The sequence below is a fragment of the Carlito syrichta genome, unplaced genomic scaffold (genome assembly GCF_000164805.1).
Source record: "Carlito syrichta isolate Samal-C Ts95f unplaced genomic scaffold, Tarsius_syrichta-2.0.1 Scaffold309798, whole genome shotgun sequence".
In the NCBI taxonomy this organism is placed as follows: domain Eukaryota; kingdom Metazoa; phylum Chordata; class Mammalia; order Primates; family Tarsiidae; genus Carlito; species Carlito syrichta.
The window spans coordinates 791,949-809,547 of record NW_007253894.1 but is presented as its reverse complement, the minus strand read 5'-3'; the positions used below and the strand labels follow the sequence as shown (position 1 = coordinate 809,547).

Genomic DNA, 17,599 nt, shown 5'->3' with positions numbered 1-17,599 from the left:
GGATAACCAAAACAATACAGCTTTAGGGTTCCTTAAATGGCCTAAAAGTTGAATTCCATACAAAATAGATTTAAAGAAAATTCCATCTATGCCAATGGTTGCTCAGCTGCACCCCTGTGATGACAAATTCTCTACCGCAAACCAAAACAGACGTGATCACCGAAAACGTGTCAGAATGCTAACAATGTACAGAGAAAAATATGCATAAGGCTAAAGCAGTTTTCTCATTTTTTAAACCAGTAATTAGTCTTCAGACTTGAGAAAGATTTGTACCTAATGGATGAGTTTAGGGGAAGAGAGAAGTAAAATAGATCTAGTATGTCTCACTCTTTCAGAGTTTATGTTTTACTGAAAGGAAGAGATGTATTTAGTTTGATTTGTATTTTATCTGATTGCTAGGGAGAGGAATACAGAGAAAACAATCTGTTAACATAGAAACACTGAACATCTCGGTGTCACACTCCTTTGGGGGCTCTGTCCCTTGCAATGTCATACATCGTATGATACCTGAGGGGTGTGTTTGGTGACTTGAAATATATTACTACAGTGTGAGAAGCTTGGGGGGTAAGGAGGAAACCCAAATAAATTAGGTAATAAAAGGCTAATTATACTGGCAGAGCCACGTAAATGTTAAAAAACTGAGAGAAAAAAAAAACTTTCTTTAAAAAAATTGTAGATTTATTTGGCTGATTCTCTTGTCTGTAAAGGAAGGCACACCAGACTCATTACCAGTAGATTAGCGCAAACAGGTGGGGGGGCATTTCCTTCCTGGGGGTCCTCCTGCCCCACTTTCCTGGCTCTGCTAGCACCAGTTTTTCTTAGCTTCTAGAACTTTTCGTCCCTACACCTCTTGCAGTCCTTACTAATGTTCTTCCTTCTCTTTTTCTCCCAGGCCTTTCAGGCATGAGGGTGATACTTCCTGCTGTTGCACTTCATCCACAATTTCTTATTGGTTTCTACAGCTCATTAAAGAGTCCCTTTATCAAGTTCTCTTAAAAACCTTTGCCGAGTGTGTCTTCTCTTTCCTGCAGGACTCTGATGGTGTAATGAAGGAAAAATGAAGCGAGGTAGAAGAAAGGAGAAGTTAGAGGATGGCTCAGGGCGGAGTCACCAGCCTTTCTGGCATCCAGGACTAGTTTTGAGGGGGTGGGATGTGCAATCAAACCTCACTGCTAATATTAATCTGACCTCGCAACCACTCCCCAGTGCTAGGATCACCATCTCAGCTCAGTTCATCAGGTATTAGATTCTTATAAGGAGCACGCAACTTAGATCACTCACATGTGCAGTTCACAATAGAGTTTTGGCTCCTATGAGAACCTAAGGCTGCTGCTGATCTGGCAGGAGGAGGTGTCATTCCACTGGTTTCCATCCTGCTTCCCATCTCCTGCTGTGCGGTGTGGCTTCAACAGGCCATAATAGGCAGCCTAGGGTTAAGGAGGGAGATGGGGAGGAGCCAGGGGAGGAGGAATTAGGAGTAGTTGAGGGAGGGAGTGGCTAGCGGTAGAAATCCTGGAGCTGGAACTTGAAATATATTTGCTTTTTCAACTGCTTACTAACTTGTAACCCACATTAGTTTGTCTCTGGTTTTCTCACTTTCCTTATCGGCAAATTCTGGATGTTAATAATGGCACTTAGCTTATTTGATTCTTTTGTGTATTATATTAATGAGTTAATCCATGCTAAGTGCTGTCACCTTAGTAAAGAGACAGAATATCAGGTAGTGGTGGTAGTTTCCAAGTGGAATCAGTAACTAAGGCAATCAAGGAAGGCCTCCCTAAGGAGGTGGTTTTTTGGCATGATGTTTATATGACAGAGTTTAATACACTAATCTGATATGGGAAAAAGCACTTAAAATTTTCTATCAGTCATGGTGGCTCATGCCTACAATCTCAGTTCTTTGGAAGGTATAGGAGAGAGGATTGCCTGAGTCCAGAGTTTGGGACCAGCCTGGGAAAATTGACAAGACTTTGTCTGTACAATAAATTAAAAAATTAGCCAGGAGTGGTGGTAGGTACCTGTGACTCCAGCTACTTGGAAGGCTAAGGCAGAAGAATCACCTGAGTCGAGGCTGTGGTAGACATGAGTGTGCCACTGCTCTTACTCCTGGGCAACAGAGTAAGACTCCTACTAAAATAATAATAATAATAATATAATGATTTTGTTCTCTTTATCTTACCGTTGGCTCCAGATAATAATTTACAGTTCTTGTAAGTGGGCATTCTGGTATTTATTAACATAAGCCAGTTGGAAAATAAATATTAAGACCATACTCCTGGCCTGGGTTTTACCCTGTTATTTTTTGAAGTTTTAGACATATCTGAAATGTTGGAGCACTCCTTGAATTCACACTACCTGTGGGCTGAAAACTGAGGCTTAAGTTGTGAATTCAAAACAGACTTTGCCTCTTGAACAGTTTTTTAATGCTAGAATCTTGGGTGCAAAAAATCAACCATACAATTAATATTTACCAATCATCTAATAAAATGGTTCAAGACCCCACAGGAAAGAAAAGGTTTGGAAGGAGGGGGTCCCTGGCTTTACAGAGTTCACATGCTGTTTTGGGAATGGTGGCCAGACAAGAATAGACAACAATAAATACCATATGCTATATGTCAGCGGTTCCCAACCTTTTTGGCATCAGGGACCAGTTTTGTGGAAGACAATGTTTCCATGGATGGGGTAGGGGATAAAGCATCAGTCATTAGATTCTCATAAGGCACGTGTAACCTATATCCCTTACATGCACAGTTCACAATAGAGTTTGAGCACCTATGAGAATCTAATGCTGCCACTGATCTGACAGAAGGTGGAGCTCTGATCACCCACCACTCACTTCCTGTTTTGCAACCTGCTTCCTAACAGGCCGTGGACTGGTACTGGTCCACAGTCTGCAAATTGGGGAACCCTGCTATACAGGATCAGAGGAGAAAGCCAATGGGGCTTAGAAGAGCTGTGTTATCAAACTGCTCACATCACTTCAACAATCACAAATAACCTCCCCTCCACAGTGTGTACAATCCCCACTACTACCATGGAGTTTTGAAACAGACATGTACTCTACCATATCCCATTGAGCCTCAGTTTTATGCATGGAGCCAACATACTTTCTTGAGGTATTTTGTTGATTAAACGCAACAACATATAGGAATACACTTGGGATGATTGGTATGCAATTTAGTTTTCTTCTTTCTTTACACACTGAGTGGGTTCATATTCTTGTCATTCTCTTTGTTTGATGCCTACGCTTTCTCCATCTCAATATCCTGTCCCTCACTCCTTTAGTTTAAATGTGTCCCCCAGAGCTCCTGTGTTGTAAATTCTTAATGCAACATTGTTGGTAGGTGGGGCCTAAAAGAGGTGATTAGGTAATGAGGGCTCTGCCCTCATGACTGGATTAATGTCATTATCCTGTGAAGTGGGTCAATTTCGCAAATGTGACTTTGTTATAAACGTCATAAAAGCAAGTTCTCCACTCCCCTCCCCTTATTCTCTCACACTCTCTTGTCCTTCTACCTTGCACCATGGGTTGAAGCAGTAAGAAGGCCCTTACCAGATGAAGATCCCTCAATCTTGGACTTCCCAGCCAACAGAACTGTCAGAAATACATTTCTGTTTTTTATTAATTACCCAGTTTGTGATCGTCTGTTATAGCAACACAAAAAAGGACTAAGACACAGTTTGAATACTTTTCTTCTTCAAGGTCAACATTGCTTTATTCACCTCCTCTATGAATAATTTCTGGTCTAATTAAAAATTAAATCGCAATTTTTTTCTTACTGCAACCATTTCTTTACAGACAATTCACAAATGATGCTATTTAATCCTTATCACAAAAATAACATACCTCAATCAGAACTGTATATATGAAGGCTTTATAAATGCTGTCTGATTTTGGCAACAATGGGTGTAAGAACAAAAGAGAGAAATAATTAAGCATTTTTTTCCTCAGCGTTTATTTGAATTATGCCCCAAGGCATCATTGATGAAAGCAAAACAAAATAAAAATCAACTTAGTGGCTTAAATTAAAAACCTGATGGAACAGAACTGTTCATCCTACTATACAAGGACTCTAGCTAAATGCTTCCTAAACTTTTCCACCATTTCACGTCCTAAAAACAGATACAGTGAATATGTACCCTAGAACCTGAGGGATGCAACAATTTGAAAGCAATACATTTGTTAATAGCTATTAGTCCATTTTAAAATCCTCTTGAATTTTCTAATCTATTGTGTATTCATGTTTGTTTCAATAGAAAATAATATGATCTACCCATATATTTAGATCATGTTGACAATCTGGGAAAATAAAACATATCATATTTATCAGGTGGTTTAAGTATAATCTGAAATGACACTCATGTCACAACCACCCCTTAACACCTTCTTCCCGTCGTGTGTATGCTGGTCCCAGACTCATAGTTCCCTTCTATAAAAAAGAAAGTAAATTGATTATAGACACATTTAAACATTGGCTTTATTACATCAGAGTTACGTGACCCACTCCTCGGTTCTGGCAACTTGAGAGTATCACACAATAATAAAGGCAAAACTACTCTAGCCTTAAACAGAAACTTCCCTGCTATATTATTAAAAATCCAAATAGTAATGAACTAGACAGGACAAAAATCTGTAAAAACAACCAAAATGGACTGCAAAACAGAGATTCACATCATGCACGGAAGAAAAAAAGAATGACAGCACATTGTGAATATCTTCTCTTTCTGGAGGAATGAAGTACATTGTTAATGGTACAGAGTGGTCACTGAGCATTCCCTTTTGGCTAGCCTTTGTTTTTCTGTCCTTACTGACAACAATTCTATTCTTTATATATGCTATATGGGAATTTGTTTTTGTAGGAAGCCAGAAGGATCCCAAAGTGTAAAACTTGTGGTATTAATTGGTAAGAAGCAATGGGTCTGGTAAAGTTATTTAGTAATTTTAATTTATGTGTTTAATTATTGGTTAGAATCTGGGGGTGTTTTATTTAAAGAACAAAACAAAAACAATGCAATAAAAAGAAACAAAAGACAAAGTTGTTTAACAAGGATGGGGAAGCCTAGTGTAAAAGTAGTTGCAATGTTTGGACCTAGATAAACACAGAGGAGATATTATCTTTCTTTAACAAGTATCTTCTAGTCAGTAGAGGACACAGAAGAGGGCAGGCTACAATTGAGACACAGATGGTAGAGGACAGACCGGAAGAACGACTTGGAATGCAGAACAGGGGTCTTTAAGGACTCTTACTGCCATGAGTTGAGAGCCAGAAGACTTTCATAGAGCATCTAATACTTGCATCTCAACCTTGCAGTTGGGTATAAGTGGAAAGCAAACAAGAAGTGTCCTGGGGATGTTACAATATCTTAATAATAAATAACCTACCACATATAAATAAACATATATATATATCCGTGTATTTTTACTGATATAGTTGCACATAGTTGGGAGGTACGTATAATATGTTGAAATATGCATACATTGTGTCATGAGCAAAGCAGGGTAACTGGGATATTCATCACATCAAGTAATTATTTTTTTGTGTGTTGGGAACATTACAATTCTTTTCTTCTAGCTAGTTTGAAATATACAAGTTATTGCTAATTGTAATTTTCCTACTCTGTTATTGAATATTAAAATGTATTGCATCTATCTAACTGTATTTTTGTACCTACTAACCAAATGCTTTTCACCCTCCTTCCCTTCCCAGCCTCTGGTGACTACCATTCTATGATCTACCTCCATGAGATCTAAATATTTTTTACTCATATCTTTAAAGATTAGAAAAATATTTTCAAATGAGAAAACCGCATATTATTTAATTATTTGTAATACGCAGCCCATGGTTATAAAGAGACTGATGAATTAACAACATTCAAACACTGAAAAGTATCAGATATGTGGCTTATAATACTTTGATATGCCTTGAAGATGGCTTAATTTGATCCAAACCGAATTATATTTTTAGTATCCTTTTAATCAATTTTCCGTAATGCTTTTCATTCTCAGCCTCTGGTGACTACCATTCTACTCTCTACCTTCATGAGATCCACTTTTTATTTTTAGCACTCATATATGACTAGGATATGCAATATTTGTTTTTCTGTGCCTGGCTTATGTCACTTAACATAATGATCTCCAGTTTCACCCATGTTGCTGCAAATGACAGAGTTTCATCCTTTTTCTTGGTGAATAATATGCCATTGTGCATATATACCACATTTTATTTATCCATTTACCCATTGATGGAGACTTAAGTTGATCCATGTCTTGGCTATGTGGGAATGATGCTGCAATAAACATGGGAGTGCAGATACTTCTTCAATATAATGATTTCCTTTTCTTTGGATAAATTCCCAGTAGTGGAATTGCTGGATCATATGGTAGTTCTACTTTTAGTTTTTAAGGAAATGTTATGCTATTTTCCATAGTGGTTGTATTATTTTACATTCCCACAAATTGTGCATGAGCATTCCTCTTTCTCCACATTCTTGCCAGTATTTTCTATGTTTTTGCCTTTTTGATAATAGCACTCTAATGAGTAAAATGATATTTCACTGTGGTATTGATTTGTATTTTCCTGATGATTAGTGATGCTGAGCATTTTTTTCATATACCTCTTAGCCATTTGCATATCTTTGGAGATTCAGGTCTTTTGTACATTTTTAAACATTGGTTTTTTTCTATTGAGTTGTTAGAGTTCCTTATATATTCTGGTTATTAATCTCTTGTCAAATGAATTGTTTGGGAATATTTTTTTCCCATTCTGTAGGTTGTCTCTTCACTTTATTGATGGTTCACTTTTTAGTTTGATGTAACCTCATCAAGGTCTTACCCCTCAAAAATTCTTTGTCTAGATTAAAGTACTGGAGCATTTCCCAATGTTTTATTTCTATAGTTTTTTAGTTTTAGGTCTTCATTTAAATCTTTAATCTATTTTGAGTTGTTTTTGTATATGATGAAAATGGGAATTTAGTTTCATTCTTCATATCCAATTTTTCTGGCCCCATTTACTAAAGAGACTAACTTTTCCCTAATGTATGTTCTTGCCATCTTTGTCAAAAATTGGTTGACTGTAAGTATGTGAATTTACTTCTGGTTTCTCTATTCCATCCAATTGGTCTATGTCTGTTTTTATGCCAGAACCATGCTGCTTTAATTAGTATAGTTTTATCATATAATTTGAAATCGAATAGTATTCCACAAGATTTGTTCTTTTTGTTCATTGCTTTGGCTATTCAGTGGAATTATGTTTCCATATGAATTTTAGAACTTTTGTTTCTATTTCTGTTAAGAATGCTATTTGTATTTTGATAGATATTTCATTGAATGTGTAGATTGCTTTGGGTAGTATGGACATTTTAACAATATTAATTCTTCCAATCCATGAACATGAGATATCTTCATCTTCTGGTGTCCTCTTCAAGTTCTTTTATCAGTGACTTGTATACTAATTATGCTTAAAAATGTCTAGACTCATTGCCAACATCTCTTCTATAAGCTGTATCTAAATTTAACACAATTTATTTTAATTAAATTCAAATCAGACTATGTTATTATTTGGTATTTGGGCTCTCCTACAGGGCTTCTGAAATTCCTTTGGAGATCTTAGGGTCTCAGTAGCTTCATGACCTGGAATATATTGTGGGGGTATCAAAGTTCAGATCCAGCACATTTGAGCCAAGGGAATTGATTATACTGATTTCAACCCATAGAGTGAGTTTTAAAAAGCATAATATACAAACAACTGTTCATTGTTCACATAGTTTATGCTCATCCTGTGGTAAATATGGCCTGAAAAAATCCTTATATCAACTCAGTAGGTTGAGACTGTATATTGTGATAATTTGGGGTTGCCACAATAAAATACTTTAGACTTGTGTCTTTTTTTTATAATCAATATTTTTTATTATGCTTCCAGACTATAGAAGTCTAAAAGACTTGTGTCTTTTAACACAAATGTTTATTTTCTCATAGTTCTATAGTCTGGAAGTCTGAGATCAAGGTTTTGGCGGGTTTTTTTTTTTCTTTCTGAGGCTTCTTTCCTCGGGTTATGGATGGCCATCTTTTTGATTTGTCCTCACATGGCCTTTCCTCTGTGTGTGCACATGTCTGTGTCATAATCTCCTCTTCTCATATGGACATCAATTATATTGGATGAGGTCCTACCCATATGAGCTCACTTGACCTTAATTACCTCTTTAAAGATCCTAACTTCAAACTCTGTCACACTGGGCGTGGGGATCCTACCTATGTTTTTAGAGGAGACACAATTCAGTCCATAACAAGCTATAAAAATTACAATGATTCAGAAGACCTTATGACACATTTTCTTTTGCTCAGGATTCTTTCTGTTTCTTTTAAAATTTTTAGATTCATTGTCATATAATCTGTATACAAAGAACTGGAGATAATATGTACAATTTAGGGAGTTTAGACAGAAATAATTATTTTCTTGGCCTTTTTCTCTGGAAGGTACTTATTTGTGAAATGCTACAATTTTTTTTACAATTACATACAATGATTAAATATGACATGTATAGTTTATCCTTCAAATTGCCAAAAGAGGATTTTAAGAAGGTCATGGTTGTTTTATGCCACTAGGTTTCTGATGTAAACTGTCAAACTGTATTGCACTAATTAGCATTCCCACTTAGAGGATCTAAAAGTACTTCCTTTCTTAACACTAGATAGATACGGATATTATTAGATTTTAAAAATCTCTTTCCAAGTTGAAATATGAAATATTGCATCTCATTATTGTTTAGATAATTTCTTTTGGCTAAATAAAGTATTGAGTTTTCTCCCTCTCTCTCTTCTCTGAATCTTTCTTTCCCCTCCCCCCACTCCCAGTTTCCCCTTTCTCCCTTATCTCTTCCTCCCTTCTTCCCCCTTTTCTCTCCTCTCCTCTCCTCTCCTCTTTTCTCCTTCCCTCCATGTCTTTTCTCATTTCCTGTGCCATCTATTATTTGTATGTCCAAGTGCTCAAATAATCTTGTAATTTTCTAATCTTGTCTATTTTTTGGGGTCTACTTTTTTGTAATTTTCTGTAATCTTGTCTGTTTTTTGCTGCTTTACTTTGTGGGGGATTTGTGATTTGTTTAACTTTATCTTTGAGATCTACAGAATTAAACAAAAGTTCATAACTCTAATTTTAATTTGCAAAGCTTTTATTCCCCTTCTCCCTTACATTCTTTTCTCTCCTGGATCTAATATACAAACATACAGACATAATATATATACATGTATTTACTGCTATTACTAATGGAACGTTTATCCCTAAAGCTATGGTTCTTTTTTGTTTATCTCAGTAGTGGACATCTAAATATTCTTTACTCATATTTTAAAAAATTAGATAGCTATTTTTGCACGGGAAAACTGCATATTATTTAATATTAGGTAGTGTTCAACCCACAGTTATAAAAAGACTGATGAGTTAACAAAAATATTCAAACACTGAAAAATATCAGACTGTAGTTTATAGTACTTTGATTTGCCTTGAAAATGGTTTAATTTAATTCAAACAGAATTATATTTTTAATATCCTTCAAATAAAATTTTCCATAATAATAACAGCTTTATATCCATTATTTTGGTTGATGTAGCATTTATATATTCCGGTTGCTTGCATTTAATTTATCTTGTATTTTAATTCTTGTAATTACCTAGTGAGATATTAATTTTCTACAACTGTGATCTCATTGCAAAACTTAGCTGAACTCTTCACTATTAGCAGAAAGAAAATTCATTTGAATAATTGTGTAGTTTATAATCAATCTGTGACAACTATTAAAATGGTAAATATTAAAATGGCATAATCTAGTTGAATACATAATATGAGAACTAGAGAATATATAAAGTAAAAATTCATTAATATTGACTAATAAGAGGAATAGTAAAGTATTCTATAATGAAAAATTCAGGTATTTAGCTTTTAAACTATGAATATTTCATTGCCATTTTCAAAGACTCAGCCATAAAATTTGGATGCACCTTTAATAAAAACAATATTATAAAATGATATATCTTTGTTTTCATTTTGAATTTACTTATTAGAGAGTTTTGGCAGTCAATAAATTATTTATGATCATGAAGTATAATATTCCCTGTTAAGATAGATATCTGAGCTATAAACTGAGCTACTTAACAAATTTCCTGAAACATAATGTTCTACCAATCAATAACAAGAAGAATACATATTAACTGATGGAAAAACTCAAAAATGTTATTTGCTACAGTTCTTTTCTAAAAAATTTAAACGAATGCAAAGAAACTCACTTTCATGAGAATGAGACTTCTCTACATAATATGTACTTAAAGATTTATTACAACAAAAATATTATAGAAAAAACTATTGAAAGATATACAGTTCCACAGGAGTCAGCTGGTAGAAGGTTCAGACTAAATATGAGAAACATTTTGATATTTAAAATTTACTATTAGGTTTTCACTGTTTTATTCTGCAATGGACAAATGATTGTTTGCTTTTAATCTAAGAATTTCTGGAATGAATTTGAGAATATGGATCAAAAATTTGCTTAACTTGACAAAGATCTGATGTTTCATTTCACTTTTAGAAGTTTGATATATTTTTATCAAATTGGATATCAAAGTAGAAGTCTGCCTAGGACTTTTCTTTTTAATAATGATTAGATTGCTTTTTCAGAGATCTGGGAAACATTATGACCATCACAAACAAAATTTTAACTTCTTGTACTTGTAAATATTTCCTTGTGTCAGTCTTATAGGACTACAATGCCCCCAAGATCATGGTTTTCAAACTAACTGTATCTCACCACTATGAATTAGGCTCTCATTTTGTTAACAATGAAATAAAAAAATCCAAATGGCAAGTGGTAGCAAATGAAATTGGGAAAGGTGAGAAAACAAGTCATGGAGAATTTGTTATACTATACTAATCAACTTTTTCTTAGTAGGTGACAGGAAGCTTTTGAATTATTTTAAGAAGGTGAGCAATTGATCACATTTATGTTTTGAAATCTCACTCAATGGAATTACTGAGTAGCTGTTTTGGACTCCTTCCCCATTATACTATATCTGATGGATACAATTTAGCCCCAGATAGAACAATTTTTAATGTAAGACTATTGCAGAGATAAGAACCTTCTCACTTGTTTATTTCCCAGAGTTTACTCATAATTATTTCCCCTTTTCTCCAACTAATCAGTAATCCTCTAGTGTCCAATAAGAGTGTTGAGAATTGCCGGTACATGTATAAATAAGAATAGGGCCCAGAGTTGGATGTGTTGGGGAATTGAAAAAGGTTATTCTCCTTGAAAAAGATTTACGAGTATTTATTACAATTAAATTCACCATTATAAGGTATGAAATATATAATTACTAAACTATGCAGTAATTCAAAGCCTAGAAGTCTGAAACCTAAACAATTTTCTAGTTAGTAACACTTTGGAAAGTAGCTATTGCAATATGTTTCTACTAGTATTATAAACATCCAGATCAAGAATAAGAGATCTGAGATTCACAAAAAAGGAGTCAAGAGGTTAAGACAAAGGAGGAATTCTCTTGACACTCCTTATGTTTTATGAGAATATTTTTCTGGGCTAGTTGAGCAATCCTGATTAGGCATGGTACCATTTTACCAGTAGACAAACAATGAAAATCACCCTCTTCATCACTTGTTAGTATTTAAATTTTAATGAATTATTTTATTTTACCCTCATTCGATAAGATAATATATTTGAAATATATTTTTATTTTTCATATTAAGTACTAATGTGAATAGTCTAGAAAAATTTATGTTTATGCCACTTTATCATGTCATATTACTTGTACTGATGGTACTGAAAGCCGCAGGACAGGGAAAAAATTGAGAGCACAGACCCAAAGGCCAGTTCACTTTGGGTCAAATATAATCATATCCATGTAGCAGATTGGTGAGCTTGTGACAATACTGATTGTTAAAACTGAATGAATACTAATGATAGACCAGGAAGTGTCAGATATTTCACTTGTGTTAATTTACTTAAACATTCTCATAGCTTTATAGGATACGTGCTCTTATCCTCATTCTTATCCTCACACGAGTACACAGACATCAATGTTGGGACTCAAACCTACCTCCAAACTCTTTACCGACCCCAAAGAGCTCTACCACACAGCTCAGTGTCCAAGGAACAGGGCATAGTTTTTAAAACAAAAGCATATTTTACAGGTAAAGAAAAGTCAAGGCTGGTGTCATACTTTTTTTCTTTTAATGTCACATAGTTACAAAATTTCCAACAGAGAACAATGTAATATGAGTTACTTGTATTTCATATGAACTTGACTATGAGAATATATTTTTTCCAAAGATCTGTATCTCTTTATATGTTTTACTCTCACTTCATGATAGTGAAAGTCAGAAACATTAGTATTTCTCTTTTGTTTGCTGTATATGTAATAATCATTTAATATAATAGAATATTAAATCTTAGAATAAAGTTATGATTAAGAAACTATTGCAACATCCTTGGATTAAGTCTATGACCATCAGTTGGCTATGTTACTAAAGTCCCTTTATGCTCACCACGGCAATGAAGATAAGAATATTTTTACGCAAACCATTTATGTCTATATAATTAGTAACACTGACAATAAAAATTAGTAAATAATATAAATCAAAATTTTAGAAATCATAACTAAGTCAAAGACAAAAACAATGATGTTTCCTTTAGTCTTTATACTTCTAAGCCTGCACACAAGTCTCTATAACTGTATCCAACTTTTTAAAAATGTAGATACTAGGAAACTTGGCTAGCTCTTTGGAGAACTATATTAGTTAATGTTCTTACCTATACCATAGATGAAAATAAATTACAAAGACCTTGAGAAATAAATAAACAAAATAAGCATTAAAAAACACTAAAAGGACACTTATGAAAAGAGTTTAAATTGTGAGGTATTTTAAAGTACAAAAGCAGTTGAAGTTAAAGTGAATGATCACTTGTCATGTTTTAAGACTCTAAGTCAAAAAGCATAAATTCATGAGTATAACTCTTCTAGATCTTCATTTCATTCAGTCCCATGAAACTCAGTTTTAATGTGGCAATCTCCTTAGTTAGTTACCATTTTGAGGATTAGTTAATAGTTCATCCTGGACTTAACGAAGGGTTGTGACAGTGGTAGTGGATAGATTTCAGTAGTCAGAAAATGACTTCGTTAAAAAATGCAAAAGAATTAATATTATGACAAGGCTGTCTGATGCAAGTTTTTAAACTTTGAGGAATATATATGTACAATATAAAATATATTTTATATTGTAAGATATAAAATATATTTTTCAGATTAGCAGCACTATCATCCGATAATTTTAGCTTTTATTCTTTAGGCATATGTGTTTTTTACTTGTGAAAATAAAACACAGACTGTATTTTTAGAGTAAATGTCATTTTTTTGGTAAACATATCATTCTAAACATAAATTCTTCAAAATGGTAATGAAAGAATCTGTTGGTAGAGGAGAGTGCAGTGACTAAGACAAACAGGCATCTTGTGCGAGCTAAGAGTGTGGTGTTACAAAAGGAGGGCCCAAGAAGACATGGATAAAAGAGAAGAGAGAACAGTCCCTCATGATTAATTCCTTCCTCTTCATTTTACTCTCCTTTCCTTTTTCATTTTTCTTCTCCACCCATTTTTCATAACACTTTTCAAACTGATGGAAGAAAGTCAGTTTTTGAGCCCCCAAATGAAAAGGGTTTGTTTTACCTTTATTTATTTTTTACCTTTACTTACATACTCATATTTTCAAGTATTTGGTATTCTCAAATTTCCTTATATTTTTGAGGTTATGTGTAATAGTTATGAGAAAATAAAGCTGAACTGTAGGTCATTCAGAGCAGCCCACATGAGTGGCTTTAGAAGCAGACAGAGAGGTTGGGGTTGGATACGGGTTCAGCATCCTCTAGCTGTATCCCACATGACAAATTCCTCTTGCCCACCTAGCTTCAATTTCCTTATTTATAAATAAGCTAGTGATACCTGACTTGTGAGAGTTTAATGACATGCTGTATTGGTTCTTAATAAATGAAATACTATTGTTACATGAGTTTGGTCATATCATTTCCTCTATCCCAGCAGGAGAGAGTAGAAATGTAAATCTTAGAAAGAAAATTAAAGAGAGCAGTTTGGACGAAGTTGTGAGAGAAATACCTGGTAGATGGAGATGAGACATTGAGTGCTGTTGATACTGACAGGCTAACAGACTTAACATTTTAATGGTTCCAAAACAGGTATGGGAACAGAACCAAGATGACAAAATACTATAACTTGGATGTTTTGAAGAAAAACAGTATGGGAAACATAGAAAAGTGGTATCGAACATTATCTGGGTGTAATAGACTTGAGTTTGAGTCCTGATTGTGTAACTTGAGTCTTAAATGGCTCTTTTTCTATAAAATGGGAATAATGTTAGTCACTTCCCCAAAGTGAGATAATGTAACTACACCAATAGATAGAATTAAGCCCAATATGTTGTATCAGTAGTTGCCACTTGCTTATTTTTTATTTGAAATGTGTGTCTGGGTGTTTAATTTACTAAACAACCAGGTTCTGTAAATTGAAGATTTTTTTCCCCAAAAAATGATGGTGGGGGATAAAGATGAGCTGCATTGGAGTTCTTGGTTGGGCAAAAACAATAGCTGAAAATCTTATAGCTATCACAATCTCTATTATCTATGGACAAAGAATGAGAGGCTTTTAAAAGGAAAGAAACTTTTGTACCTCTTCAACTTGGCATTCATCCATTGAAGAGAAGAATACAACCAGGAAACAAAGGTTTGTCTATTACCAAGAAGCAATACAGTACAGTATTTCAAAACGGAACACATCGTTCCTTCTTACCAACTTCTCTTTCCTCTTTGCTTACTATTTCCGTGAATGGCGCCCATCAATCTAATAGCCCATGTCAAAGAACTGGAAGTCTTTCTGTCTCCTTGCTGTTCCATCATCTCTCCTCATGCCATCAGCCACAAGTCCTGTGTGTTCTATAGAACTCGTTCTTGTCATCCCACCCAGCCTGAGTTAGGAGCCACTCCATGTCTCTTAGCATCACCTGTATACCTTTATTGTATCTCACATCTCCTTAATTTTGTGTGTGCTCTATGAGATTATACTGAATTTGAGAAGAGGAAGCATATTTACTTTGATGTCTTTGGCATCTTGTAAAATACCAGACACACAGCAGCAGGCATTAGTAAATATCCATTCATTGGTTTCATGTTCACTACCTCTACTCTAAATTTCTCAATAGGTTTGTGGATACAGTCACTCAACTGGTCTTCCTGCCAACAGTGTCCATCTTCCTCTAATTTGTTCTTTGCTGAAGCGATTATGGACGCCTGGAGAAAGCTAGGAGAAAGCTACTTTCTTAGCATAGTCTTTAATGTTCTTAATTGGTGGTGCCAGGGGCATGAGTTTGGGGTTCTTTGGTTTTCCCCAGTAAAAAAAAAAAGTATGTTTTTGCTATGCAAATAATAACTTCAAGACAAATCTTCCAGGGCTGACCAGATTTTTACCCTTAACCAACTCTTTCATCTCTCTCTCTCTCTCTCTCTCTCTCTCTCTCTCTATCTATATATACACACACACACATACACACACACACACACACACACACATACATACATATCCACATATGAATACAACATTTTTATTTTGCCATAAGTATTGTGTGTGTGTGTGTGTGTGTGTGTGTGTGTGTGTGTGTGTGTGTGTATTTTTCCCCTTAAGTTTGTGGTTCAAATGTGCTTACTTCTCTCCACTCTCATTCTTTCAGTGCCTTCCTCACACTCTCCACTCTAATAGCCTTCTTAGAAGCTACATGCAGTTCCCAGCAGAAGTAGGCTCTCTTCCTCTACTAGAATATTTAGTCTACACTCATTTGAACTTCAGCCCTTATCAGGTTAATTCCTATTTTTTCCCTTAAGAATACATCTAGGAAGCCTTATACACTCTACCCTCCCATCCCACCCAGCCTGAGTTAGGAACGACTCAGTTATGTCTCTTAGCATCACCTGTATACCTCTATTTTATCTCTTATTTCCTTTTGTCTTTCCTCTATGAGTTTATTCTGAGTTTGAGACGAGGAAGCTTATCTACCTTTGTATCTTTGGAGCCTTGTAAAATGCCAGGTACTCAGCAGGTACTCGATAAATATTAACGAATAAAAACTATGAAAAATGAATGCAGCAGCTCACTCCTGTATGCACAGAGTAGAACACAGAAGTACAGCCATCTCAGATCAAAATAATTTTAATTATGTGGTTTAGCCGAGCTCGGTGGCTCAGCCTGTAATCCCGCACCTTTGGGAAGCTGAGGTGAGTGGATTGCCTGAGCCCATGGGTTCGAGACCTGCCTGGGCAGCGAGACCTCATCTCTACAATAAATAAAAAAATCAGCCGGGTGTAGTAGCGTATGCCTGTAATTCTGGCTACTTGGAAGGCTGAAGCGGAAGGATCGCCAGAGCCCAGCAGGTCGAGGCTGCGGTGGCCGGGAGCGGCCACTGCACTCCAGTCTGGGCGACAGAGTGAGATTCCAACTCAAAAAAAAAAAAAAAATTATGTGGCCTGGTTCTAACAAATGGGGAAATGGCAATCTTTCTTCAAATGAAAAATTAAATAATGCAACAAATGTGATTTTCAAATGGAAGCTGTATCTATAAATGTGAGAATAAGAAAATTATTATATCCTTATAATATGGTAATCCCAGCAAGTGAAACAATTTAAAATATTTTTTAAAAATCTAAACAGATGTAGATTTAGTGAGAAAATGAAGAAATAAAGCCTATGCTGTAAAACTTTGTTGGCAGAACATTATCTGTGAGTCTCCTGCATTTTTTGTTTTGTGAATAAAGTCACTAAATGGGTGATCTTTTCAAAAAATGTTTGAAGAACCATAGTCCCTAGTAGGTCTCTCTGTGAAGCAAAAAGGATGATTTGTTTATTTCACTACACAACAGATAATGTTTCCTTCTGGGGCAAAGATTGGGTTGGAATACTGTCCAAAATATTGGGATTCTTTAAACCTGTGTTTCCTCCTCTGCGATATGACTGACTTTATGTGAAGGTCCTGCCTCATCCTCTTTGCACCATCCTGTGGAAACTGGAGCTCAAGAAGCCATGGTGACACTCGGGTTAAGGCTATTGTTGTGAATAATAAACTTCCCATTATCTCTGATCCAGGAGTCTCATGTCTTTTGCCAGCATCCATGAAACTGTGGCAGGCTAACTTGTTATTTTGTGTGTAGAGTAAAATCTCAGACCCTTCACAGTCCTCGACAATGTTAATAAAGAGTGATTTTTAATTATTCCCATGCTAAGGGTACTGTCTTCACATTTTTGTTGGATTTAACATTTACCTATTATGTAGGAAGACTCTGCTAAGTTTCAGTGAAATCTTTCCTTGATCTGAAATATGAATCATGTTTTAATGAGATAATTTACATAACAGTAACCAACTGAATAGTTTAATAGGAAGAGCTGAATAACCATGAGATATATGAGAAAGAATGAATATGGACAATGTTTTTTTGTTTTCTGTTTTTTTTTTGAGTTGGAGTCTCACTCTGTCGCCCAGACTGGAGTG

General features: G+C 35.1%; 1 protein-coding gene across 1 annotated transcript in view; it reads right to left on the bottom strand.

The window, feature by feature from the left end:
- DOK6 (docking protein 6) overlaps positions 1-17,599 on the bottom strand; it is a 546,111-nt gene that overhangs the window by 8,299 nt on the left and 520,213 nt on the right. The window lies entirely within an intron of this gene.